Source organism: Hemicordylus capensis, chromosome 1 (assembly GCF_027244095.1).
Source record: "Hemicordylus capensis ecotype Gifberg chromosome 1, rHemCap1.1.pri, whole genome shotgun sequence".
NCBI classification, from domain to species: Eukaryota; Metazoa; Chordata; class Lepidosauria; order Squamata; family Cordylidae; genus Hemicordylus; species Hemicordylus capensis.
Window position 1 is genome coordinate 158974881 of NC_069657.1, and position 27614 is coordinate 159002494.

The 27614-nt window shown below is 43.4% G+C and overlaps 1 protein-coding gene across 3 annotated transcripts in view; it reads right to left on the reverse strand.

The window, feature by feature from the left end:
• The window catches only part of LOC128330103 (uncharacterized), a 115083-nt gene that overhangs the window by 87173 nt on the left and 296 nt on the right, over positions 1–27614 (reverse strand). The window lies entirely within an intron of this gene.

Here is a 27614-nt window from a genome sequence, read left to right on the forward strand (position 1 = left end):
AAGTAGCTAGGGAGGGGGCTGAACGAATCTGGGGGGGGGAAGTGTTCCAAAGAAGAGGGGCTGACACAGAGAAGGCCCTCCTAAAGGCCCAGGCACCACACACTACACCAGGGCCCAGGACACTAAGGAGGGCTGGCTGAGAAGACCTCACAGGATGGGATACAACCAGCCGAGAGAGGTGATCACAGAGATATACAAGTGCTAAATTGTTTTGTAAATTGTGGATGATGCAAGTCATTTAATGGTACTAGAGAAAAACATGCTGTTCTGGTAGCTCCAGGTTTTAACACTCACATCAGTTTCGGAGGATGAATCCAACTGAAGGAAGCCCGGGTGGGTGCGCAGCTGGGGGAGTCACTCATGTGACTTGCCTCTGGGGCCGCCCCCCAAGGCAGTGGGCCCCCAGACAACTGTCTCCCCTTGCCCTATTATAGTGATGCCCCTGCTGCTTTACTCTTTAACCAGAATCTCAGTGATTATAAGAACACAGCAGATATATTTGGTAAAGGAATTGTGTGAATTTATGGTGGGTTTTTAAAAAATATTTTATAATAAAAATATAAATAAATAAAAACAATATCACTTGGAAGTAGTGTAGCTGGTTCAGAGAACCAGGGGACAAATTGCTACCAGTCTTCCTTTCAGGACAAGGTAACAGAACAAACTGGCAGCAAACACACAGCAGCCCATTAAGTCACCGTAAGTCAGTCATTTGGATCTGGGAAGGGGTTTCTATGGAAATGCTTCCTTCACTTTCAAGTGTCTGGGACTCTACAGACACAATAAAAATACGGAATGTGCCCCTTCCATATGCAGCTTAAAGGCTGCAGCACAGCTGCTGTTTGGCTCTCAACTCTGTGCCTGTCGCAAATTTGGCCCCCTTGATGTGGTGCAGAATAAAATTTTGAGAGCAGTTTTTTCAGTTCTGAGCTGAAAAATACAGCTTTGTGTATGGAGCTGGATTCAGTTTCTATTGAGGCCCAGGCCTGGCTCTATTTTTTTCAATTTTGGGCTAAAACTTATATTTTTTCCAAACAGCCTGGCTCCCTTAACACTGGTAGATGTATTTCAATCTTCCTGGTAGATCTACTCAATCTACTCTGGTAGATACATTTCAGTGTAGGAGGGTGCTGAATGAAAAATTGTTGTCCTATGAGTTTATGCCTAGCACTCTCATATCCTTTGGATATTGTAAAGCCAAACTGCTAATTAAACAACGTATCTGTGATACAGAGTTACAAAGACATTTGAGTTTGGTTTATAAATACCCACTTTATGGGGGCACAGAGAATACATTGCCCCAGCAAGGTATCTCTTCAACCTAGCAGACCCAAAATTTCATAGGGCCTTTATTCTGGCTTGATTTTATGTCCAGCCATCTGCCATCTCGGAGGGAAGATTCCAGAGTATTCTGTATTGTGAGCAGGTTTGCCCCCCAGGGTCAAGACTGTGGGCCACGTCCTCCTTTATTGCCCCTTTCATCAAGATATTCATTTTGATTTTATCACTTGCATTTTAGAACAAATGCCAGACAGGTCTGATAAGTTTTATATTTCTTCTTCTTCTTTCCGGTCAAAATTAATGCATTAAAGCTAGAGTTGCTAAGTTTTGTGCTGCTGCTTCTGCCTGCCGTAATCAATGCATTTAAGTAACATGAGACCATAATAAAATTCATCATCATATGCAGCTTCAAACTGTTATTTGCTTCTTTCATTTTTGTGATGTATGGATCCTAGAAAAGACAGAGACTTCCCAAAGGAAATTCTACTGGGGTACAAAACCACACCAGCCAACATTCAACTGCTGATTTTGGCAGTCCCTGAAGCCTCAGGGAAAGGGAGATAAAACGATCTAATATCCCTTCCTGACTCCAATGGACCACAATGGAAGTCCCAGAATAAAAGTTCAGATAAGATATAAAAGGTGGGATGCAAAACTCCTAAATCTTTGCATACAGTGTATCTCTGGGGAGGGAAAGAGAAGCAGCACGCAGCATTTCAGAAAGTGGTCCTGTCTGCTGAACCCTCTCTCCTCAGAAGACAAAGTGAACCAAGCAAGTATCCCCCTTCACCCCTGGAGTTGGAGCGAGCATGACTCTGGATTAAGATGCATCACAAAGTGAAGGGGAGGATCAAAGTGGCATGGCATGACCAAGTGGTAAATTGAGGGGGGAGGGAAAGCTGGTCTTGTAGTAGCAAGCATGAATTATCCCCTTTGCTAAAAAGGGTCTACTCTGGTTTGCATTTGAATGGGAGACAACATGTGTGAGCAGCGCTGTAAGATATTCCCCTTAGGGGATGGGACCACTCTGGGAAGAGTACCTGCATGCTTGCCTGCAGAAGGTCCCCCGCCCACACACACACACCTGACCCAGCCTCAGGCATCTCCAGATAGGGCTGAGAGAGACTCCTGCATGTAACCTTGGAGAAGCCACTGCCAGTCTGTGTAGGCAATACTGAGCTAGATAGACCAACGGTCTGACTTATGTTCCTAAGACAGTGATTTCCAGTGCATTCATCCTATCCTCCCCACACCGCCCAATGCAATGAGTGGCTTAGTTTCTATTGCTGCAACATAAGCATCTAGAGGTATACAAAGAAAGTGCTTAAGCAATTTGGCAGAATGCTGGTCTTGTTCTTTGACTACAGAATCCTACAAGCAAGAGCTGGTGCTTCTTTCAACTTCCTTTGTTGGGGGTATTAATCACCAAACCTCCATCCTCTGCTCCTGCCAACCTCTATGATGTACCAAAGCAATGCACTGAAACTTCCCAGCTGGATTCAACACTTCCTCCTCCTCAGTGAGAGGAAGCACCATGCAGAGCACAGGCTATAGATCCTTCTTCACAGGAGGGAGCGCCATGCTTAGCAAATCAGGCCACTCAGAATGAGGAAAGAGCATAGGCAAGGGATAGCTGAGCATGCAGAGGATGCTTAATGAGAGCACACAAGTGCTAGCAGAAGATCAGCGTGGTGAAATACATGTTGATGCCTGGTGTGAAGACTAGTTTAAGAACTGAACTGAGGTACAGGTGATGAAGGAGGAGGTGCATTTCATTCTACCATACAAACACTCAATCCTTCTCTGCAGGCATTTTAATAGTAGTTTCTATTGCAAATTGGGAACTGGAAATAAAACACCTGAGCTCTAAGCACAAGGCTGCACTTTGCCACCAGAGAATTTTTGCACTGGCTGATTAATACAGCCAGTGGCTATTTCTGCGGTTTAATTCCAATGATCCAAAGCCTTTCCGGGATTGCAGTGAACTCCACTAGAGCTGACTGTGTGGTGCAGCAATAATCCAACTCTTCTGTGAAGAGGCCAATTCAGTTTTCAAGGTGCATTCAAGCACACAAAGAATATGGCAATCTCAATCATACACTGAAAATGAAGCCAATTTGTGGGCAGGATAACTAAACGGTAATGGCACATCTGGGCAGATATCTGGGGTCCTAACTTGAGACATGGCTCACACTCAGAACCAAGAATTACAAGGACTGACTTCCAGTTCAGAAAGTGTGTATCTCAAGCACACACACACACACACATGGAGCTGCAGTACCTCTCAAACTTTAGAAATTAAGTGATGTAAGATGGAAATTTCAAAAAAGGTAGTTCAGGACCAGCCAGTAAGCTGTAAGTTGTAAACCCCTGCTAACTTGGCAAAGTTATTGGTGATTTTAATGTGGTGATTCTCTTTTATTTAGCAGGGGGAGAGTAAATGGCCCTATCCACCCCCAGCACAGAACCTCCAGTGATGGTTGCTAGTGTCTATCTTATGTTTCTTTTTAGATTGTGAGCCCTTTGGGGACAGGGATCCATCTTATCATATCTTATTTATTTATTATTTCTCTGTGTAAACTGCCCTGAGCTAGTTTTGGAGGGGAGGCATAGAAATCGAATAAATAAATAAATAGAATAGAATAGAATAAAACACTTGTGAATGGTTGTGCTGAACTTGTGCAAGTGTCTTTTGGGAACAATATCATGCACATAAGCACAAGGGGCAGCCTTAAATGAAATCAGACCATTCTAGCTCAGTATTGTCTACTATGACTGCAACAACTCTCCAAAGATTCAGGAAGAGGCATTTCCAGCTCTGCTTCCCAAGGTCCTTTGAAGTGGAGACTCAGGGAAGTGAACCCAAGATCTTCTACCTGCAAGCACATGCTCCATCACTGAGCTACAGGCCCACCCTAAGAGGGACCTGCAAAAGAGATTTTCTGTTGATGACAAGGAGCCACATCAAACTTCAGTTTTGTTCTCGCCAAGATTCATTCATCTCTGTGTGGAAAAGCACAACTTCACTATATAGTACGTGGAGTGCGTCATTCATGATTTCTTTGCATTTCAAATAAACAGACTGGGCAGTTGTTGCACTAACTGCCTGTTCGGTGTATTTTGTGATGTCAAAGACACTCATGCTGCATATCGCACATTATAGCAAATCAATACTTATCCTACATGGAGATCTGGTGACTTCTCCTAGTGAACTATTTGGGAACCATTGGTTAAAAAACCAAAACAGAATACTACTTGTATTAGGACCAACTGAACTATCACGTTGTAGCGAACAAACCTTTGACTTTTCCCCTAGTACTAATCTTCACTCTCTGCACAACAAGGGACCTGCATGTTCCATTCAGTGCTGGAGTCACTCAGAGTCGAACAACTGTTCCAGTACAATAAACAAGCTGCAGGTGTGGCTCATTCTCACTCTCTGCCCCGGCTGCTACACAAGGCCATGTTTTGCCCACCAGAGTGTATGTCTGGCTGTGTGGTTGCAGGAGCGGAGCCACCATTGTTCAAATGGGTTCAAAGAACCTGGGCCAATGAAAAGGCCCACTGAGGCCCACAGGATGTGTGTGTGGCTTGGGCTCTGGAAGAGCCCTAAGCAAACTCCCCCCACTTACTCCCGGGATCTGGAGAGTCCTGAGTGAGCTCTCCCCTGTCCTTTTGGCTGCCTATCAGCATTTCCCTTTCCCTCCCTCCAGCACAGGAGAGAAAGAGAAACAAATGCTGTCAAGCAGCAAGCACTCCCTGAAATGACAAGGGAAGAGTTCACTTGGGCTTTGCGCGTGATGTCACGTGCACGAGGGCGTGGCTTAGGCTTCAGAGAGACTGAGCGAGCTCTCCCCCTGTCATTTCAGGCAACACTTGCTGCTCGACAGCATGTATTTCCCTTTCTCTCCCTTGCTGGAGAAAGAAAAAGGGAAATTACATGCTGTCTCAGACAGCAAGCGCTGCCTGAAATGACAGGGGTAGAGCTCACTCGGGCTCTCTGGAGCCCAAGCCACGCATGGGACATTGCTAGAGGGGTCACTGGGTGGGGCCTGACGCAGGACGCCATTTGGCTGGCTCCGCACGTGGTGGGCTGGTTATTTTCCCGGTCCTCCTCGTCCCATTTGCTATTGTTTACCCTAAGTTCCACTTCTTTCATTATCCAAATCACATTGAGGATTTAGAATAAAATCCATTCAACAGTATCACATCGGGGCTTTTCCATCATGCCCAGGTTTGTTTATTCTGTGCCTCCCCCCACCTTTGTTTTATTTAACATCTGGTTTGATGACGAATTCAGGAGATCTCAAAAGTTTGTTCATTACTTTGGCAATATTTCAACTGGTTCTAATAAAGGTATTACTCTGCTTTGGATTTGGGCCTTTTTTCTAATGGCCCAATGCAGCCACCTATGATCTTTGTCAATAAAAGCACACATAATGTTCCCATATGGTAGGGCTGTATTTGCCTTTTCCTACACTGGTTTGCATTTGCAGTGATCAGAGGTAAAATTATATGCCTTCTGCTTTCCAAGATGAACCACTTTGCTGTCTAAAGGTCGCAGTCATACTTCCCAATTCACTATGTGGATCTAGGGATTAACTCTTATACTATATTCTGTATTCTTATCTGCAACATTTCTTTTACGTCAGTCCAGCTATACAAAAAACACTGTATGTGATAAACATAAATACATTTACAAGTACTTCATTACTGGTTTTTTTTTTATTCTTTTGCATAATTCATAACATGAGATATAGATTTTTTCCAGAGGTAGATCATTCTAATTAATGATGATCTATGTTATAAGCACAATGATCATATCTGATTTACAAACATCTGCGAAATGCATGCCACTCAAAACATTTACCACCAAGAAATTTAAACTCCATACATGTTTTTCCCCCTCTCATGCCCTTATTGGGTCTTCCACTACTAATATTTCAGCACCACAATAGGCAAGGAAAACTAATTAATCAATCAGGAATAAACTAACCTCTTGGAACAGTTCTCTTAACTCCTGCCATTTCACTTTTTAGGGCTTATTCTCAGGAGCACTGTTCCCTTTAAGGCGTGTGCACGTTTGTGCGCTTACAAGTTTTTGGATGTCTGCTCAGTTCATTTTAGATCCCGCTCAGGTTGAATCAGGAAGGCCCTACACTGAATGCAGGTGTGCACACAGTGCCTTGATACTGCCGTCCAGAACAAAACTCATTCCGCACAGAGATGAAAATAATTAGAGGGACCACTGTTCAGAAGACCAAACACAAAAGGGCTGTGCATGGCCACAATCATCAGGAACAACCCAATCCTTCTAATTGCACACTTGATATCACGGGCTCCCTGGATCACATTGAGCCAATTCACTGATAATGGTTTGATGCACTGGGTTGGGGTGGGGTGGACTCTTACCTTTAATGAAGAGCCGACTGTCCTCAAAGAAGTCAGCCACCCCAGAGTTACAGTGAGGCCTTTTAAAAAAACACACTAGTAATGTATCAGGAAAAAGGACACAATGTCATGATACTGCTTCCTGCCCAGATGCATTCTAGGGATGCACCCTAGAGAATGTAAGGAAATCTGGCCATTTGAATTGCATCTTCTGAGGCCACCTTTTGCACAGATGATCTCTTCAGGGACAGATGGATCTCCATTAAAAGTAGGTTCTTTTGGATTTCTCAGGTTTTTTTGGGCTCTCTCAGCAGCTTTTGATACCATTGACCTCCTGGATTCCCTGAGGATAGGAGGCACTGTTTCACAGTGGTTCTGCTCCTATTTATCGTTTTCAGATGGTGGCTCTTGGTGACAGTTGCTATTCAAAATAGGAGCTACTATATGGAGTCCCTCGGGGCTCCATTCTGACACCAATGCTTTTTAACATCTACATAAAACCGCTGGGAGAGATCATCAGGAGATTTGATGGTGGGTGTTATCAGTATGCTGATGACACCCAAATCTATTTCTCCTTGTCATCAATATCAGGAAATGACATTAGCCCCTTAAATGCCTGCCTACCGGCAGTAATGCACTAAATGAGGAGTAATAGACTGAAGCTGAATCCAAGCAATATGGAGGTGCTCATTCTTAGGGGTTGTAATCTGCAAGACAGGATAGAACTTCCTGTTCTAGATGAGGTTACACTCCCCCAGAAAGATCAGGTTTGTAGCTTGGGAGTGCTCTTGGACCTGGGTCTCACCCTGGTGCCTCAGGTGGAGGCTGTGGCCAGGAGCACTTTTTACCAGCTGCAACTGATTTAGCAACTCCGCCCATTCCTTTGAGGAGCTGAAAACAGTGGCATACCAGCTGGTAACCTCCAAATTGGACTACTGCAATGCACTCTATGTAGGGCTGCCCTTGTATATAGTTTGAAAACTTCAGTTAGCCCCAAATGTGGCAGCCAGATTAGTCTCTGGGGTATCCTGGGGAGACCACATTATATCTGTTCTTAAACAGTTACACTAGCTTCCAATGTGTTTCCAGGCAAGGTACAAAGAGCTGGTTACTACCTTTAAAGCCCTGAAAGGCTTAGGTCCAGGTTACCTGAAAGAGCACCTTTCTCTACAAGATCATCACTGCTCATTAAGATCATCACTCTACGAGTACCACCAGTTCATCTGCTGACGACCTAGGATCGGGCCTTCTCAGTTGCTGCCTCTGGGTTGTGGAATGCACTCCCGGTAGATATAAGAGGATTATCTTCCTTGGAGACCTTCAGGAGAGCCATAAAGACTCATCTTTTTAGCCTGGCTTTTAAAGATATGATATCTAGTTTTAGTTTTAATTTTAATATGGTTTAAATGGTTTGGGTTTTTTTAAAATTGTACATGTTTTTGATTTTAAGGTAAACCACCCTGAGCCGCTTTAGGAAGGATAATATATAAATTGAATAAATAATTTAATAAGAGTAACCCCGCCCACTCCAATAATATTTACTGAATAAGTAACTAAAGCATCTCCCTTCACCTACTCTTAGAAAAGAAACAGAAATTAAGGCATAGAGAGTCATTGGCCTGGTTCACACAATAGTTCAAATTTAGGTTTAATATGGGTTACCAACATTAATGTGATTGCGTGACTCCATTGCCAAAAAGGCAATCTCAGATTCATCTTTGTCAATAAACCACCTTGGTGTGGGTTTACACAATGACGTTAATGTCAGTAACCCACATTAGCACTTACATTTATATACCGCTCTATAGCCGGAGCTCTCTAAGCGGTTTACAATGATTTAGCATATTGCCCCCAACATTCTGGGTACTCATTTTACCGACCTCAGAAGGATGGAAGGCTAGTTAAACCTAGTTTCAAATGATTGTGTGAACCAGGCCATTACGACATTTAGGGAGACTATTCAAGTGGCAAATCAGAGACTAATCAGCACTAATTCACTAGCCCCAAGGAATAGAAAACAATAATATAAGCTGAACCTTTGAAGGAGGCGGCATTCAAATAACACCAGAAAGGACCTTTGCTGATTGGAACATGCTTCTAAGCAAACATTTGAGAAAGATCTTGGCCATGAGAAATGGCACTGCTGGATCAGTGAACATTATATTAAGTGTAGTGTGGAACCTTCATTTAATTCTGCTTCCAGCTAATTGTGGAAAAAACAATATCTCAGCAACACTATAGGACTCTAGTGGGAGGCAACCCTAGAACTAAAGAATAAAGTGCACTTGAAGAATACATCCCTAGTTTATATCACATCATGTCTTCTAGCGACCTTCCATTGTTGCTGAGCTGCAGTTCCTGCACCAATGCAGCAGTGGGAAGAAAAACACACATCCCCTCTGACACTGCAGTATCAGTGTTATGCCCTATGAAGTGGAGTGGGATTTAGATAAAATATAATAAAATTTATTTTATTTGAATTTTAACTGGATGTTATATTTGTTGTTTTTTCATCTGTCATTGCAATTCTTTTAAGATAGCATGGCCTACAAATGTAAACCAAAAAGTAAGATAATCACGAATGTAAGAAGGGAAAGGACCATCCAGTTCATCATCTTGTTTCCCACAGTGGCCAACCAGAGGTCTCTGGGCAGTCCGTAAAAGAAGATGAAGGCATATCCTTCTCCTTCTGTGGCTCCCCAGCAAGTGACACTCAGTTCCATGCTGCCTTTGAACCGAAAGGTAGTAGATAGCCATCACGATTAGCAGCCATTGACAGAACTCTGTTGAATGAGTTTGTCTAATCCCCTTTTTAAGCCATCTAGGCTAACAGCCACCATCATATGTTGTGGCAGTATAATTCACTGTACTTAGAAATTGAATAAGGCTCATAAGTTCTAGCATTATGAGAAAGGATCAAGATTTATGTGTTTTATTTTATGTTGTGTGTTTTTATTGTATGTTTTAATCCTCTGTTGTGAGCCACCCAGAGAACAAATTGTTATGGGGTGACTAACAAATGAAGTTGATGATTATTATTTCTCTATTCACTTTCTCCATACTATGCACAGTTGTATAAACTTCTAACATATTCCCCGTTAATCATCATTTTTTCTAAACTAAGAAGTCCCAAACACTTACCTTTTCTCATAGAGAAATTGCTCCAATCCCTTGACTGCTACTGAACATCAAGCTGAGCCAGGGCCTGGGAGAAGAGAAGCGAGCTCTGTTGGGCAGGGCCCTGATTGTTTGCCTCTGGCTCCACTCCTTCCAGGTGACTGCTATTTCACATCAAGCTGAGCCAGAGGTGCGAGCCTCTTGGCAAGAGCACAAGGGCTCTTGGCCTTGTGGCTCTCAGCCGAATGGGAACAGCCAGTGGACTGCAGTAGCCAGGGCACTGAAAAGTTACAGTGATCTTGGTGGACTGTGGAGCAGGCGTGTTGATGGCAACAGGCCTCCCCATGCCTCCTGCAGTCTGAACAGCTGCATAGAACCTACCAGATTAGCTAGAGCATTGCCTCAGCTTTAACAGGCGGGAGTTCTTATTTTTTGTTATTACCAAGGTGTTCGTCTTCAGAATGTGTGTTTGGGAGGGCATGTTACATTGAAGAAGGCCCTTCCGATTGAGGTGGTCGTTGGCAGAGGGTGATATGGAGGTGGGAGTAGGATGTGCCTGGTGAGGGGAAGGCGCACTGGCTAGATCAAAGCCATCACGCCCTCTGGTCCTTCTGCCACCCAAGGAGACCCTAGTAACTCTCCCAGCAGCCCACCTTGCCTGAAGCTGGTGCTATTAAATGCCAGGTCCATAAATGCAAAGACAACAGCCATCCAGGAGATTATTCTGGATGAGAACACAGACTTGGCATGCATTACGGAGACCTGGTTCAATGAGGTGGGAGATGTAAATCTCTCCCCAGCTGTGCCCACCGGGTTTCCAAATACAGCACCAGCCAAGGCAGGGTAGGTGGGGAGATGGGGTTGCTCTGGTTCATCGGGAGACCACCCCGCTTACCAAATGCACTTTTCGCCTTTCTGACCAGTTTGAGTGCCTGCATGTAGTGATTGGATTGTGAGACAAAGTTGGGATTCTGTTGGTATACCGCTCACCCCATTGTCTAACAGTCTCCCTGCCTGAGCTACTTGTGGTGGTCTTGGATGTGTCATTGAGGACCCCACGGCTGTTAGTCTTTAACATCCATGCTGAAGCCGAATTGTCTGGTGCAGCTCAGGACTTCATGTCCTCCATGATAACCATGGACTTTTCTCAACTGATTTCTGGTCCACACATGTGGCAGGTCATACCCATGATTTGGTTTTTGAGTCAATGGTGGACAGTGGTGCTCAGTGGCGTATCAGGGGGAAACGGCGCCCAGGGCTGGCTGGCCCTGAAATGGCGCCCCCCCCCGCCGCCCCCTCAGCCCCCACATACCTGGCGGCGGCGCGGCGCCCCCCAGGTGGTGGCGATTCGGCAGCGTGCGTGCAGCGGCGTTGGCGAACGATGGCCTGTAGCGGGCCGAGCGGCGGCGCAGTGGGCGGGCCGAGCAGCGGCGTGGCGGATTGGGAAGCGGCGCCGGGCCAGCAGGCAGGCTCGGCACCGCTCTGCAGAGGTCCTCGGCGGGCGACCCGCCGCACCGCCTCCTGGCTAGCTGCAACCCAAGTGGGGTAGTGGGCAGGACTTCCTTTTTCTTAGGGAGGTCAGGCTACTGTGAGAAGGAGTGCTTATTTTCCCTTTGTTTCTGTGCCAGAGTTAGGGAATTTGCTGATGAAGCAGAGTGCCCTTGAAAAGTTGGGTCCACCTTAGCTGGTCCCAAAGGAGATGGAGCTGAATAGTTCAAACCAGCAATAGACATTGGAGTGGCAGGCTGGGTTGGTGGCCATGACAGAGACCTCAGGGAAATTTCAAAGTCTGAGTTCTCTACATCCAGGCCTGAAGTGGTCACAGTGGAAGTGGGAATTTTTGGCAGAGAATAGTCTGCTAGAACCGCTATTGGTAGTGGCCATATTGAGTGATGATAAGAGTGCTATCTCCTACAGATCTGCACAGAGTCAGAGGCTCTGTTCTGGCACGTTTGTCTAGTGAAGTGCTGGCAACAGACACAGGACTGGACAATACGAGTCTCCCCCAAGCAGAACAAACAAAAGGTAGTGTCTGTCTGAGGAGGGAAACCTGGCTTTGCAGTTGGAACAATGTTTAAAAGCGCCAGGCTCATCAGTCATAAACTGCCCCACAGGGCAGAAAGAAGAAAGGCCCGTTCCCTCTGAAGAAGGGAGGGTGGCACAGACAAAAGTAAAATGTAAAACAGGGAGAGACAGAAGAAAAACTGTAGATACTAAAGGACGCAGAAGGAATAGACCAAAAAATAATGAAGGAGAGGGAAAGAAACCTTGGGCGACGGGGGGGGGGGAGGAGTGCACTGACCAGCCAGATATATTGACTTCTCAGTGGATGACAAAAAACTGAGGAAGTAAAGGTTGGTCTACTAGGCAGAAGGGGGGCAGGAAAAAGCTTGGAAGAGTTCCCCATCCTGCCTTCACTGGAACACAGAACCCAATAGTGTGAAGGACAGAGACCATGCAGAACAAACTGTGGTTCATGCAAATTAACAGTTGTTTTCAAGATAATCCTAGTTCAGAAGGGGAAGAGCCTCAGAAGCACATGAGCCTGAAGCTCATGCCCACTCTCTCGTAATAATAAACCATGCTTTGGCATTACATCTGAATCAGGCAACTGAATTGAGATTTTCATTGAGCTATCCATCATGACCCCAAGATATCTTCCTCAGCCATGACTACGACTACAACTATGAATATTTATATACCACTTTCAGCATAATTCTCATAGTGGTTTACACAGAAAAATAAAATAAAGGTAGTTCCCTGTCCCCAAAGGGCCCAAGAAACAATAAGGTAGAAACCAGCAACAGCCACTGGAGAGATGCTATGGTGGTGTTGGAAAGGGACAGTTGCTCTCCCCCACTAAATATATGATAATCACCACTTTAAAAGGTGTATCTTGGCTCAGTTGTCAGAGATTAGTTCGCGTTCTCAGAATACTCAGATCCTCCATACCCAGTACAGTATTCCCCTCTAGGGTTACAGCTAAAATGTAGCAACCTTAGCAATCTGAATCTCCCAAGGAGAAGATATATTTCCATACTATACCCTCCACTTACCCTTATTTTCCCCTCTTCTTCCCTGACAAAGCGTAAGGAAATGTGAATAGTCTGCTTTTGCATGGTCAGGCATTTATATGACGACACTTAAAAAACCTTCCTTCCTCTCCTGCCAGAAGTCCTTGCCAAAGCAGCACATACAAAAGTTTTCTTCAGTGTTTGTGGTTTATCCTCTTTATTTAGTACTTTGAATATGTCCACACTGGCATTTTCCTCACTGCTAAACTACACTGAATGCAAGCTGTGCCTGTAACAAAGCGATCACTGGACTACATCTTCACAGAACAAGCTGACATTCAGCAATATCCAGGTGAATGCTGGATAATTAATCGCTTACAAACGTCATCTGTCTACATTAGTGATTTTCAAACTTTTTGCCTTCAGGGAACACTTTCTACATCAACTAATGTGACTCGAGTGCTTGCCATTGACCTTCTGTGCTTCGCAGAGAATTCTGGGACATATTCTAGGTAGGATGCATACTTGGTTCATGTCAGGCACAGGCCAGGCTTGTTTGGCCTCACCATTGCCCTGCTTGAAGTGAGAGAACAGCCTAGAATACAACCAATACTCTTTTGTGGCTGTACATTGCAAAGTAAGATCACATCCAAGGCCTACCTAGTCTAGCATCATGTTTCCCATAGAGCCCCACTAGTTGCCTCTGAGAAGCCCACAAGTAGGAGATGATAGTGGTGGGCAAGCTCTTTTTGAGAAGCTTGTTTGCTATTACGAATCTAACTGAGGAGCCCCCATTACCTTTCAAGCAGCTCCAGCATTCAACAGAACACAGTTGGATAACGGCTGGTCTACAACAACCAAAGAGGGCAACCAAAATTATCAGAGGTATAGAGCACTTTCCTTACAAGGCAAGGCTACAACATCTGGGGCTTTTTAGTTTAGTAAAAAGGCAACTATGGGGAGACATGATAGAGATTTATAAAATTATGCATGGTCTGGAGAGAGAAATCTTTCTCCTTCTCACACAACACTAGAACCAGGGGTCATCACATGTAACTGCCAGGGAATTTAGGACAAACCTAAGGAATCTGTGGAACTCACTGCCACAGGATGTGGTGATGGCCACCAGCTTGGATGACATTAAGAGAGGATTAGACAAGTACATGGAAAATACGTCTATCAATGGCTACTAACCTTGATGGTTGTAGGATACCTCCAGGTACAGGGGCAGGATGCCTCTGAACAACAGTGGCAGGGGAGCAACAGCAGGAGCGGGGGCCTACTTTCATCCTGCTTGTGGGCTTCACAGGGGCATCTGGCAGGAATGCTGGACTAGTTCCAGCAAGGCTCTTCCTAGGTTCTTAATAACAACTGTTATTTGTTTTATTCATTCTGAAAGGCTGTACTTAGTACTGGTAAACCATTGCCTTTATGCCTAAGTGAAGCTGAGCTCCACCATCTGCTTCACAAGCTCTGGGAGCAAACAGGCTTTTGGCTTACAACTGGATGAAGGGACACGTGGAGGAACGGGCCAGAAATGCAGTGGCTGCATCCTTTACCACAGCTCAGAGTAAGAAGTACAAGCAGAATCTCTGGACTGACAGCGGACAACTATGGTAGCAGCCTCCTTTCCCTCTGTTCTCAACACAAGGATGAAAATCACTCACTCATTCATGGCACTACAGGTGACAGAAAGGAAGGGGCAGAAGAACTCTGCACCCCATGAAGGGTGACATTTGCTCTTCTAAACCAGACAACAGGTTAAGAATCTCTTCTCCCAAAACAACTACAAAAATCCAGATGTGGGTAACTGACAAAACAGATAGTTGTATACAAAATTACATTTTCTTGAAAGCTGTTTTAAGACCTGGTAGAACACCAAGTGTTAAAACAACTCTAAAAAATGGTTGTGCATATGCAGGCTAAACAGAAACAGGTCTTCAATGAGACACCATCAGGAACAGTCTTAACTTTTAAGAGGATCTACTTGGTAATGACAGTTTTATAAATCTTCAATGATAGCTCCTTTGTATATTCAAAACTCCTGAGGATGTGGACAAGCTGCTTGGAGTGATGTGGCCTACCACCTGCTCTCCTGAACCTTGCTGGAGATGGCTTATACTATCTGGCATGGAGGCTGTTGAAGAAGGCCTAGTAGAGATTATAAATGCTTCTCTGAGGGAGGGGAGGATGCCTCCTCCTTGCCTTAAGGCAATTATTAGACCTCTTTTGAAGAAGCCTGTGTTAAGCAACTATAGGCCTGTCTCCAGCCTATAGTCTCAGAGTTAAGCAACTATAGGCCTGTCTCCAGCCTTCCATGGTTGGGCAAGGGAATTGAGAGGGTGGTGGCCTCCCAACTCTAGTCTCGGATTAAACCAATTATCTGTACCCATTTGAGACTGGCTTTCGGGTGGGTTATGGGGTGGAACTGCCTTGGTCAGCCTAATGGATTATCTCCATTTGGGAATTAACAGAGAAAGTATGACTCTGTTGGTCCTTTTGGACCTCTTGGCAGCTTTCAATACTATCGACCATAGTATCCTTCTGGAGCATCTGAGGGGGTTGGGGGGTGGGAGGCACTGCTTTGCAGTGGTTCCGCTCCTACCTCTCAGCCAGATTCCAGGTAGTGTCCCTCGGGGACTGTCATTCTTCGAAATCTGAACTTCGGTATTGAGTCCCTCAGGGCTCCGTATTGTCTCCGATGTTGTTTAACATCTACATGAAACTGCTGGGAGAGATCATCAGGCGATTTGGTGCAGGGTGTTATCACTATGCAGATGACACCCAAATCTTTTTCTCCATGTCAACATCATCAGGATGTTGATGATGATGATGATGATGATGATCAGCCTTCGCATAACCTCCCTAAATGCCTGCCTGGAGGTGGTGATGGGCTGGATGAGCGATAACAAACAGAAGATGAATCCAGATAAGATGGAGTTACTTATTGTGCGGGGTCAGAACTTGGGAGATGATTTTGATCTGCCTGTTCTGGATGAGGTCACACTTCCCCAGAAGGAACAGGTACACAGTCTGGGGGTACTTCTGGATACAAATCTCTCCCTAGTTTCCCAGGTTGAAGAAGTGTCCAGAAGTGCCTTCTATCAGCTTCCATTGATATGCCAGCTGCGTTTCTTAAGATAAATGACCTCTGCTGGTCATCTCCAGATTTGACTACTGCAATGTGGTCTCTCTGGGACTGCCTTTGTATGTAGTCCAGAAACTGCAGTTGGTCCAGAATGCGGCAGCCAGGTTGGTCTCTGGGTCATCTCGGGGAGACCATATCACTTCTATCTTAAAATATCTACACCAGTAAGTTTCCAGGCAAAATACAAGGTCTTGGTTATAACCTAAAAAGCCCTAAACAGTTTGGGCCCTGGGTATTTAAGAGAACATCTTCTTCGCTGTAAGCCACACTGCCCATTGAGATAATCAGGAGAGATTCATCTGCAGTTGCCACCGGCTCGTCTGGTGGCTACTCAGGGACGGGACTTCTCCGTTGCTGCCCTGAGGCTTTGAAACACGTTCCCTGCTGAAATAAGAGCTTCCTCATCTCTTACAACTTTTAAAAAGGCAGTCAGGACACATTTGTTCACCCAGACTTTTAATTAGATACTATTTTAATAGTTTGATGGTTTTTAAAATAATTTTAACCTTTTAAATTTTAAATTGTTGTAATATTTTAACTTTTTTTACTTCTTTTTATTGTTTTGTTATAAACTGCCAAGAGACTTGTGTTTGGGGCGGTATACAAATATGTTAAATAAATAAATGTTAGATAAATAAAACATTATTTGGACCAGGTTTTAATAACTTCTTCATGCACAATTTATTTAGAATCAATAGGATCCATGGAGGACTAAGAAATCATGGGGGAGTCGGAGTAAGTTAGTCATGACTAAGCACCATTGAAATAAATGAGACAAGACTAACTTAAGTCACATTAATTTCAATGGGGCTTAATCATGACTAACTCAGTCTGAATCTTCACCATGGCTTTCAACTGGTGGGGCACTCACAGTCTAGAGAAGGCACCCTTCAAACCTGACACAGCTGGAGCAGTTTGCTCAGGAAGAATGAGCCAAACTACCTGTTGACAGGTGCAGAAGTCTCACTGAGAGCTACAGAAATTGCTTGTTTGCAGTGATTGCCTCTACAGATTGTGCAACAAATTTTTTTTTGGTGGTTTAAGGGTCCCATCATTTTTGTCCATGGGTTAAGGGTCCCATCATTTTTGTCCACGCCATTTTCATTTGTGTTATTATTAAATAGTCTGTTGCATCAAAACTCTAGAAAACTCCCCCATATATATATATTTTAAAACCCTGCTAGATGTCAAGGAGAAGGTAAGGTAAAGTGTGCTGTCGAGTCGGTGTCAACTCCTGGCAACCACAGAGCCCTGTGTTTGTCTTTGGTAGAATACAGGAGGGGTTTACCATTGCCTCCTCCTTTCAGCACCTTCCTATATTGCTGCTTCCCCTTTCCCATAGTCTTGGGAACATATAAGTGGGGATTCAAACTAGCAACCTCTGGCTTGCTAGTAAAGTCGTTTCCCTGCTGTGCCATTAGGTGGCTCTCAAGGAGAAGATAGCCTTGATGTATATCAGGGGTGTGTGTAAAGGCATCGGTAAACATGCACACATTTTTGTGTGAATGGCTCTGTGTGTGTTCATTTTAAAAGTGAATCTGGGTACCAGCCTCCCTCAGTTACAGAATACAGACAGAAAGTGTACAACGGTACAGGAATTGAACATAAGGTGTGAATAATGTATGTGAACATCCATACACTATACACAGATTGTATGTTCCTTGAACCTAATATGTTAAAATGGCCAATGCTTAGTCTTTATTCTGATGTGCTATTTTTTCCTCCATGTAGGAAAGTGTGTGTGCTCCACCACTGCCTCTCATCTAGAGATCAGAATCCACAACCCCACAGGCAAAAACTTGGCAAGCACACAGGGCGGAAACCACTGAGTCGACAGACACGGTGTCCTGTGCATAAAATAAGGTAAAGTGTGCCATCAAGTCGATTTCGACTCCTGGTACTCCCAGAGCACTGTGGTTTTCTTTGGTAGGGTTTACCATTGCCTCCTCCTGCGTAGCAGGAGGTTATGCCTTTCAGCATCTTCCTATATCATATCACAGCTGCCCGATATAGGGGTTTCCCATAGTATGGGAAACATACCAGTGGGGATTTGAACTGACAACCTTCTGCTTGTTAGTCAAGCACTTAAGGCGGCGTAGCTGCCTCTAAAGCCCAGGAAGTGGCCTAAACCTGTGAAGCAGCCTTCACATGTGGACTGTAATATTTAAATAGACTCCAAGTCCAAAGCTCTTTTTGCACAGAAAATGTCAGGTTTCTACGTGAGGGTTGCTTGAAGAAACTTCCAAAAGTAGTAGAGAGCTGTTATGCAGAGCAACTGTAGCAAAGCTTTAAGCCAAAACAGTGCAGATTCATGCAAAACGAGCGTGAAAAGCCACCGCACTCTGGGGAATTCTTTGAAGAACTACTGGATCCCGAGGGCTCTCCTGCAGAGTCATTTGCAATGTGGAGATCTTGGCTTCAGCTCCTGATTAATATTAAATGCATATAACGGTAATAATCGTAGGTTTTTAAAAACGTCTCATGTCCCAGAGCAAAGACAAACATTAATGCAATGTTATTATGACAAGAGAAGAGCTCTGCTAAAGCTAATATATTTTAATACTGTAACCTTGCCAATTGCACAGTCCTAGTAAAAGACAATTTCAGCAGTGCTTAGCAGCACATCAGTGCAGACTTGGTTTGCTTGATGAACAAGGAGTGTTTCGTGATAACGAAACTGAATAGCCGCTTCCATCCCACCAATCAGGCGTGGATGGACATGGTGGAGGTCATAGCATTCACTGACCATAGAAACTGGAGTGCCTTGGAGCAGGGATAGGCAAGGCGCGGCTCTCCAGATGTTGAGGAACTACAACTCCCATCATCCTTGTCACAGTTCATGACAACTGGGAATGATGGGAACTGCAGTTCACCAATATCTGGAGAGCCTCTACCCCTACCTTAAAGAATACAGAGTTGTCTTCCAATGACTTGGGAGTGGTCTACCTGCCTTGGTGTTGGAGATGGGCGTTGGACTGGATGGTCAGTTATGTTCCCCACAGCGTTAGGATATTTGTGCGTCATTCCTTTGTTGGATTCAAGATCAACCAGGATGTGGTAGGGGACAAATGTTTTGTCATGAAGCATTACAAATTCACCATACTAATCCACGAACTAGGCCAGGCCTTGGCAAATATTTGCTGCATTTAGGATCCAGCCCATAAATGTAGAAGCCAGACAATGGACAAAATTACCAGACTTAGTGACAGACACTACCGGGGCGGGGGGGGGGGGCAAGCAAGAGTAAACAGGTTTCTCTTTATCCCCTTTGTAAGTATCATACTTATAACAGCAACAGGGCTTCCTGAGACAAAGATTTTACTAAGTAACTCTGAATATCTTAGTCTAGGCGCCACGGTTAAATGTCTAGGCCTATGGTTCCTGGCATCTGGGATTTGTCAAGCCCTGGACTACACAACTAGTGTTAGACAACACCAGCAACTTTTTTGCTATGTGGTTGTGTTCTACTCACATGGTACTGATTAGCCCAAAGTGTCGAAGACACCCAAGTTCCACTAACAATCTTTCCAGAATCTTCTCTCTCCTGTGGCTAAGACCCTTGAGTCACAATCCTTGCACATTTCGATGAGACAACTCAACGGGATCTCAAGTCCTATGTCATTAATATGGATCACTTACATACATACAATTAACAGAACTGCACGCTCATAATAAATGTTAAGTCATTTGCACAGATTCTCAGGGCATTTCTGCAAACATTATTCCTGGGAATCAGATGGGCATATGTCCCTACCCTATTAGCAAAACTATACCTGTCTGTTCAGGTTTTACCAGTAACCCACACCCCTGCAAAGCATCTGTATAGATTACAAACTAGCACAGCAGGTGTACTTTCTTTGGACATAGGAGCAAAGTCAGCACAATGCATCAGTCCAGTGTTGGAAGATTTTTTTCCCCTGGGATGCCTTCATTAATGCTAAAACAGCAGAACAGTAGTGCAAGAAGCTCTCTGTGAGATGTGCCCCAAGTATTGCTACAAGTCAGAGTCTCCATACTCTGTTAAGTAAACAAATTGCTCATTCAGAAGATGATGCTCTGCTAAAATTACTTGTTGAAAATCCTGTATGAGCAGAGCAAGGTACTACAGACATCACCATTCATTAGGAAGGCTGTCATTATGTCTTGTATTGATTTCAAAAGGCACAGGTCTAACCGGTCAGCTGTTGCTCAGCAAAGATGTGAGAATTTTGGTTTGGAAAGTGCCAAATCAAGAGCAAACTGAATAGTTCTAGATCCCACAAAATCCTCAGAATAATTCACATTCAACTTACTGCATCTTTCCTGCAGTAGCCAATCTACTGTTACTGCGCACAAACAAATGATGTCCATGAGCAGAGAATTGCATTGCCACAGCCCAAGTCTTACAGGAACAGTAGTTTATATTCTGCACAGTGGCATGAGACATACAGGGTAAAGAATACGAATTCTGGTTTCTTAAGCATCTCAGCATTCATTGAAAGAAAAGAGAATTTCTAGCCTTTGGGGTTATAGAAAGAACCTCTTAATGTACAATATCAGTGGCTGGCATCCAGACTAGTGTTGCATTAGCACAATGAGAGATGCTGCATGAACTAAAGTAGTTTGTGGAGCTGCATGTTACAATGCTGCAGTATTGCACAACCACTAGTGGAAGACTGGCTTCAGGAAATACACATGGTTGCACTACAAGGTTGTGTGACACATTGTGCGATGCAGCCAACAGCCTACTGTGCAACTTACCAACATCTTCCACTAGTGTAAGGACTAGTCTAGAACAGATATTCCTTTCTTTGTGCTGCATCCTAGTGCTAGCATAAAATAACGTGTGTAATTTATATACCATTATGCAACTTCAGATAATTCTATGCAAAACAGCTACCAGAATGTGAGCTTTCAAGGTGCAGAGTAGATGCAGACCCGATAATACCAAGTAGTGTTCCTTCTAACAGGGATTCCCAGATGATATTGACTACAACTTCCATAATCCCCAGCCAAAGGCCATTGCAGCTGGGGATGCTGGGAGTTATAGTGAAGAACATCTGGGAATCCCTGTTCAAGGGAACAGTGATACCAACCTAAATTACAACAGAAAACAGAAGCCCCTTTTTGACCGAACAATGTGGCAACAATGGGCACTTCCAAACAACAACAACAAAATGCTATACAGTACTAATTCTAGTGCTAAATAGGCAATATATTGTTCTCATGCAATGGATAACCATCTTCCGCTTCCACTCAGGAAATTTAATCTGTGCACTTCTTCACACCACAGTAAAGAGATCCTGATATTGCCTTTGCTGGGTTTTCTTCCCCCTCTCACCAGTAAGGTGCGTGTGTACACTAGCAATGGTATGTACAGCACAGTTTTTAAAATGAAAACTATACAACCGCAAAAACACACCAACATGTACCTTTGTTCCTTCTGCCAGCCAAAGAACCATGTTCTCATTAGGACTTCCAGGGATTGCAATGACAAAGGGATAAATTGCATTAGGAAAGGGAGGAAGGAAAGGGTGAAAATAGTGCATGGTTTCATAATCAGAAGCTCCTTTTCAATTATCTGAATTATGAGACTGTAAATAAAATAATCCAATCAATAATATGAGCCCATCATGCTGCATTTCCATCAATGTAAGTGAGTGATAATAGGACACAGAATTAATCGGCTGTGACAGATAGCTGCTACTACTCCACCCTGATGAAGGCCCCCAAGCGGTGTATTTTTCCAGAAAACCACTCAACGCTGAAAATACAGCAACCTGGGCTGAAAAATGATAACCTTAGCTACCAGAGACAAGTGGTTGCTAAAGCTCTCATTAAGAGGAAACTCCAGTGGCCTTTTGACTTCACTCAAGATATGTACGCCAATTCTAGTTCTGCAACCTGATGTGTGAACACCTCTGCATCTCTTAGGTTATGCAGTCAACTGTTTACAGGTTTATCAGGTCATAAATACATACTCTACAATATTTCCTCTCCATTTTGCTCTGGTTTCCGTAATGTTATACAGTAATAGGAACTAGGAATTGGGTACCTCCAAGTCATGTCAAAGCTATAACAAGGAATGTTGCTTCTGCTAAGCTATGCAGTATTTTCTTATTTGTAGTGACTTCATCATGGGCAACATTACTATTTTCTTGGAGAAGACTGTACAGTTCTCAGCATATGGATTAATTAGCATTTGACTAGCTTTACGACAGAGAGAATACACATCTGTTGTGCTCAGTTTACTGGCATCTTTTTCTTGCTTATGATAGTCTGGATAAACGTAAGGCTGCAATTCTAAACCCACTTAGAAATAAGTTCCACTGAAATTGGTGGGACTCATTTCTGAAGTGGTGGCTGCCTTTAGCAGGGGGAGAGCAACTGTCCCTATTCAAACCACCATCGCATCTAACCAGTGGTTATTGCTATTGTTTTCCATAATGTTTCCCATGTCATTTACTCATCCCTTTTGCTATGTAACCTGCTATGAGAACTTTCTTTGTTGAAAAGTGGTATATAATTTTTTGCATAATAATGACATGGGCACCTTGCTGAAGCTAATCAGCTCTAGATATAGCCAGTGCTTGGATGGGTAAGCATGGCAGAATAGAAATATGACAATTAAATAGCAATGTCATGTATTTTACAAGTCTTATGAAGTATGTTCTCTTTCAAAATGCAACAGGTATATGGAATTGTTATATAGAAGACTTATCTTTCTTCATAATAAATTATCATCATCATCATCATCATCATCATCTACATTTTATATCCTGCTCTTTCTCCAAGAAGCCCAGAATGGTGTACTACATACTTAAGTTTCTCCTCACAACAACCCTGTGAGGTAGGTTAGGCTGAGAGAGAAGTGACTGGCCCAGAGTCACCCAGCAAGTCTCATGGCTGAATGGGGATTTGAACTCGAGCCTCCCCGCTCCTAGTCCAGCACTCTAACCACTATACCACAATAAACAGAAGTAATGACAATATTTTTATTTTGCACATTTTTGTATCCTTATGCATAGCCATTTTCCATTTATATCAATGCTTACCTCTTCAAATTAAACCTGGAAGCATCCAATAAAACTCAGAGTGCACATCTTAACCTTTAAGGTCCTAAATGGTTTGGACTCTGTATATCTTTGGAAGTAACTTGCCTAGGGAGCAAGAGGTTGCCGGTTCGACTGCACACTAGTATGTTTCCCAGACTATGGGAAACACCTATATTGGGCAGCAGCGAGACAGGAAGATGCAGAAAGGCATCATTTCATACTGTGTGGGAGATGGCAATGGTAAACCCCTCCTGTATTCTACCAAAGAAAACCACATGGCTCTGTGGTCGCCAGGAGTTGACACAAACTTGACGGCATAACTTTACCTTTATATCTTGAAGATCCTCTCCTTTCTGATTACAACTGAGACCCTGTCAATAGCCCTCAAACACCAACACCTCAAATTTGATGGATGGGGATGAGTCATAAAGCTTTTCTATTGCAGTACAGAGACTGTGGAATATCCTCCTCAAGCATACACTGGGTTGTAAACTTCTACTTGTACTTGCATAATGTATGACCTGGAAGGGAAAACAGGATGAGCCAGATTTAATTTAATTTTAATGTAAGTCAGTCCTGGGCCTCAAGAATTGGCAACCCACCTGTTCCTAACTCTAGGAATTAAAGTCTCCCGATAACTACACTTAAAATGGCAGACTCCTAACTTGGTTACTCTAAAATCCAGTTTTGTTCAAATATTTTGCATATCTCATTCACATGATACTTTCAGTAAGTATTATGGTTTTCCAATCAAGATATTTCCCCACCACTTTCCCTTGGAGCATACAGCTTATCTTTCTTTCTCCTTCATCAGTACGCATTTCCAGGACATATACCACACTTTCCTACTTCTGTTATTATGTGAGATGTTCTTGCAAGCAACCCACTGATTGCCCCCAAAGCCTCACATCTGACCCAGTGTTCCAAAAACGTGGTATTTGAATGGAAATTAGTATGAAAACTGATATTTGTACTAGCCTATGCTAAAATAGCATAGGATCGACCTTCAACAGTAAAGGATCCAGCAGTCAAGAAATACACCGCAGACTAGCACTTGGTAGGGTTGAACTGAAGGTCTTGGAAAGGATATTTAGATGCCGTGATTCTACAAAGATTCGGATCATTTGGACAATGGTTTTTCCCGTGACACTCTATGGATGAGAAAGCTGAACTTTGAAGAAGCAAGACAGAAAAAGTATTGAAGCTTTTGAACTCTGGTGCTGGAGAAGACTTTTGAGGATATCATGGACAGCCAGGAAAACACACAAATGGATGAGAACAAATCAATCCAGAATTTTCACTTGAGGCACAAATGACCAGGCTCGAACTATCATGCTTTGGACACATTATGCGAAAACCCAGCTCTCTTGAGAAGTCCATAATGCTGGGAAAAGTTGAAGGAAAGAGAAGAAGAGGACAACCAGCAGCAAGGTGGATGGACTCAATTACAACAGCAAAGAATGCACCACTGAAAGACCTTGAAGGCCAAGATGAAGACAGATCATCCTGGAAAGAATCTATTTATGTGGTCGCTAAGAGTTGACACCGACTTGATGGCACTTAACCAATCAATGCTAAAATACTAGCACTTCCAAATTCTCAAAGAGCATAAAATGTGGAATGTAACATATATGCATGTATCTATACTATAGTCTGCAGCTGAGCACTTTAGTATGGGACACTGTCCTTGCAAAAAGATAGTATGATGTTTGCTTACAGTCTCCCATGCATATGGTTACCTACATCTGGTTACCATGTAGAAGAGGATGGAAGTGCAAAAATGCAGCTAGTGCATCTTTATTGATAAAAATGTAGCTTGTGGTTCTCAGGTTTGCAACACTGTGAGTGCCCATTCTTCACAACATAAATGTATCAATGCCCTCAAAACACTGACACCAATGTCCAAAAAAGGGGGGGGGAGCATCTTCTTGGCATATACAGAGAAAAAGCAACCACTGAGGATGGCCTCATCGCTATAGTCTACTGTAAGTAAATGGGGGGGGGGGAGAGACAGCTTTGCTCCACACCAGCCAAAAAGAAGTGCCAGAGGACAGAGTCTCATTGCCTTGTACCATGAAGTAGATCTCATATAGTATAGGGAGAAATCAAAACTGATGCAAAGTACCATTTAGAAAGCACTTCAGTACACCAAGTTCTTTAAACTCTGTCTTCATCATGACCCTGTGAGGTAAGCAATTCATATCACTATAGAATAAAACAGGACGAGAGCTTATGACTTGCCCGAAACTAACCATCAAGTTCATTTTTTAGATGAGATTTGAATTTGGACCTACTCAATCCCAGAACATCTTGTTGTATGAAAATAAGAGCCTCACAGGTTGTTGTAGCGTTTTGTTTTTAAAGAGAGACAAAGAAAACTCATTCATGGAGGAACACTTGTGAATTAAGTCTCTGCTGCGTAATTATAATCAAAGAACTGTAGACTTGGCTATGGCTGATTATTTATAGATTCACTTTGGAATTCTATTTGTACATGACGCTTTTCAATAATCCAATGAAATAACTGCCTACAAGCATTCAAATGGATGACCTTGCCAACGCCTTCTGGGGCTTCAAATCCATACGTATAAAGAAAAGACCATGAGACGGAAACATATTATGAATCAGAATGGTGAAAGAATTTTTTAAAATGACTCATCTTGCTGATTTAAAGGGTGAGATGCTATTCAGCTTTCTTCCTCCCCCCCCCGCCTCTTTTCTCTTAATCATTAGAACTCCAGCTATTAAGTATAGAAAATCTGCTATCCCACATGGGAAACAATCATCCACAGATTTATGCATTTTCTGCCCCATTGCTCTGCAAATGCTTAGTATTTTTGTCTACTGTAGATGCGGAGCTACAAATGCCTCAATAACTGATTGACTGAAAAAAATGTAGGAATTCTGTTTAAATCTTTATGCAGTCAGGCAAGATAAACCAGTCATAGTACCATATTTTTAACAGAGCCCAAAGAAACAGCGCTTTTCACACTGATGAGTCCAGTATGCATAATCATGTACTTAGATAAACACTTGCATGCAAATGCTTACCAGCAATGAAAATCCACCCTTCATATATATTCATTTCAGCTCTAGGTTTTGATCCACACATTTGTCAATCTATCATTCATGTTATAAACTATCATTAAGAGAGGACAATAGATGTAGAAAAGGCATGGTGGGTTTCCAGACTATAGAAATAGTCTGTTGAGCATCAGGCACAGCCAGGAAAGGAGTTAATGCATTTTTGGAAGCAATGCCTTGCCTCTGCAATGTGACAATCTGATATGGATGCAGCCCTAGCTGTTGGTTGGTTGACAGGTAACAGACCTAGTAGGAAAAAGGAGGAAGGAAGAAAAACCTAGCATTCAGGATTTAAGGGGTGAAAATAATATATTCTTTTTAAAAATGCATTCTCTCTATTTGCCATTTCAAGCAGGGGGAGAAATGACCAGAAGGCAGGCAGAGAAGGGGAGGCACTGTCTGCTCACTAACCTCTTGCTGCTCTCCGTTTCACTCTTTGCAGCCATTTGCCTTTGTGGCAGAGCCTAAGCTACAACCCTGCAAGCTTTGGTCACTATTATCAGGTCTGCTTGGAAGTCTTGTCCACACACACCCCATGCCATCTTTCCTAACAAAGCTCTCCTTTCAAACACCTGAAACTTCTACAAAACCATCATCTTATAAGCAACCGTCCCCAGTGATGAAATTTCCATAAGCAAAGCTGTGTAGGAATGAGGATTTTTAAAAATGCTAAGGCAGCAATACAAAAGATACACTCCAGTTGGGCATGGGTAAGAATAAAAATATGTGAAATCATATGAGAGAGAAAACATCTGTAGAAGTAACACTGAGGTAGGCTCCTAGATGGAACACTAAATATCTGGTCATTGCAAGGTGGCAGCGTCTTCTTCCCATCATATCATTCTTAAACAGTGGCATGATTAAACAGAAACAAACAGTGCAATTGCGTGATCATGGAAAGAGATTGAGGATTTTCGGCTGATAACTGGAGTAGCATTGGTTATCAAGCATCTCTCTCTCTCTCTCTCTTTGAATGGTAGCCCTTATTTTAAAGGGTTGTCCCTTTTCCCAGAACACTGCAGTCCTATAAACCATGGATATCCAGAACTCCAACACGGTTCAGCTCTTTGGTTTGGTCTCCTCTCTTATTTTTGAAATTTGTATCATGCATTCTTTGCACTACCGGTGCAAAGCATTTATTATTTGTTGCCGCTATCATTATAATTACACACATATAGCACTTACAAACATACAAAGCACTTCACAACCTTCAAGCCCAAGGGAGAAGTTTCAGCCTATTCACCCCTCTCTACCAACCAAGCAGCAGCTATTCTTCTGCCAAGACAGCCTCGTTGGTCTGCCTTCTAAAGAAACTCAGTCCCAACTTTATACCTTTGAATCTCTTACACAGACACACACACACGTCGCTGTGTGCAGAAACCGCAAGAGCTGAGATGCGCTTTATTGATTGCACGCAGTGCACACAATGGAGGCAAGGAAGCTTCACGCACAAGAAAAGCAACAACCAAAAGGAAAAAGAAAAGGAAAAGAGGCACAGGCTAACAATCCATGCCATGGCTATCCCCCCCACACCCCACTTAATTT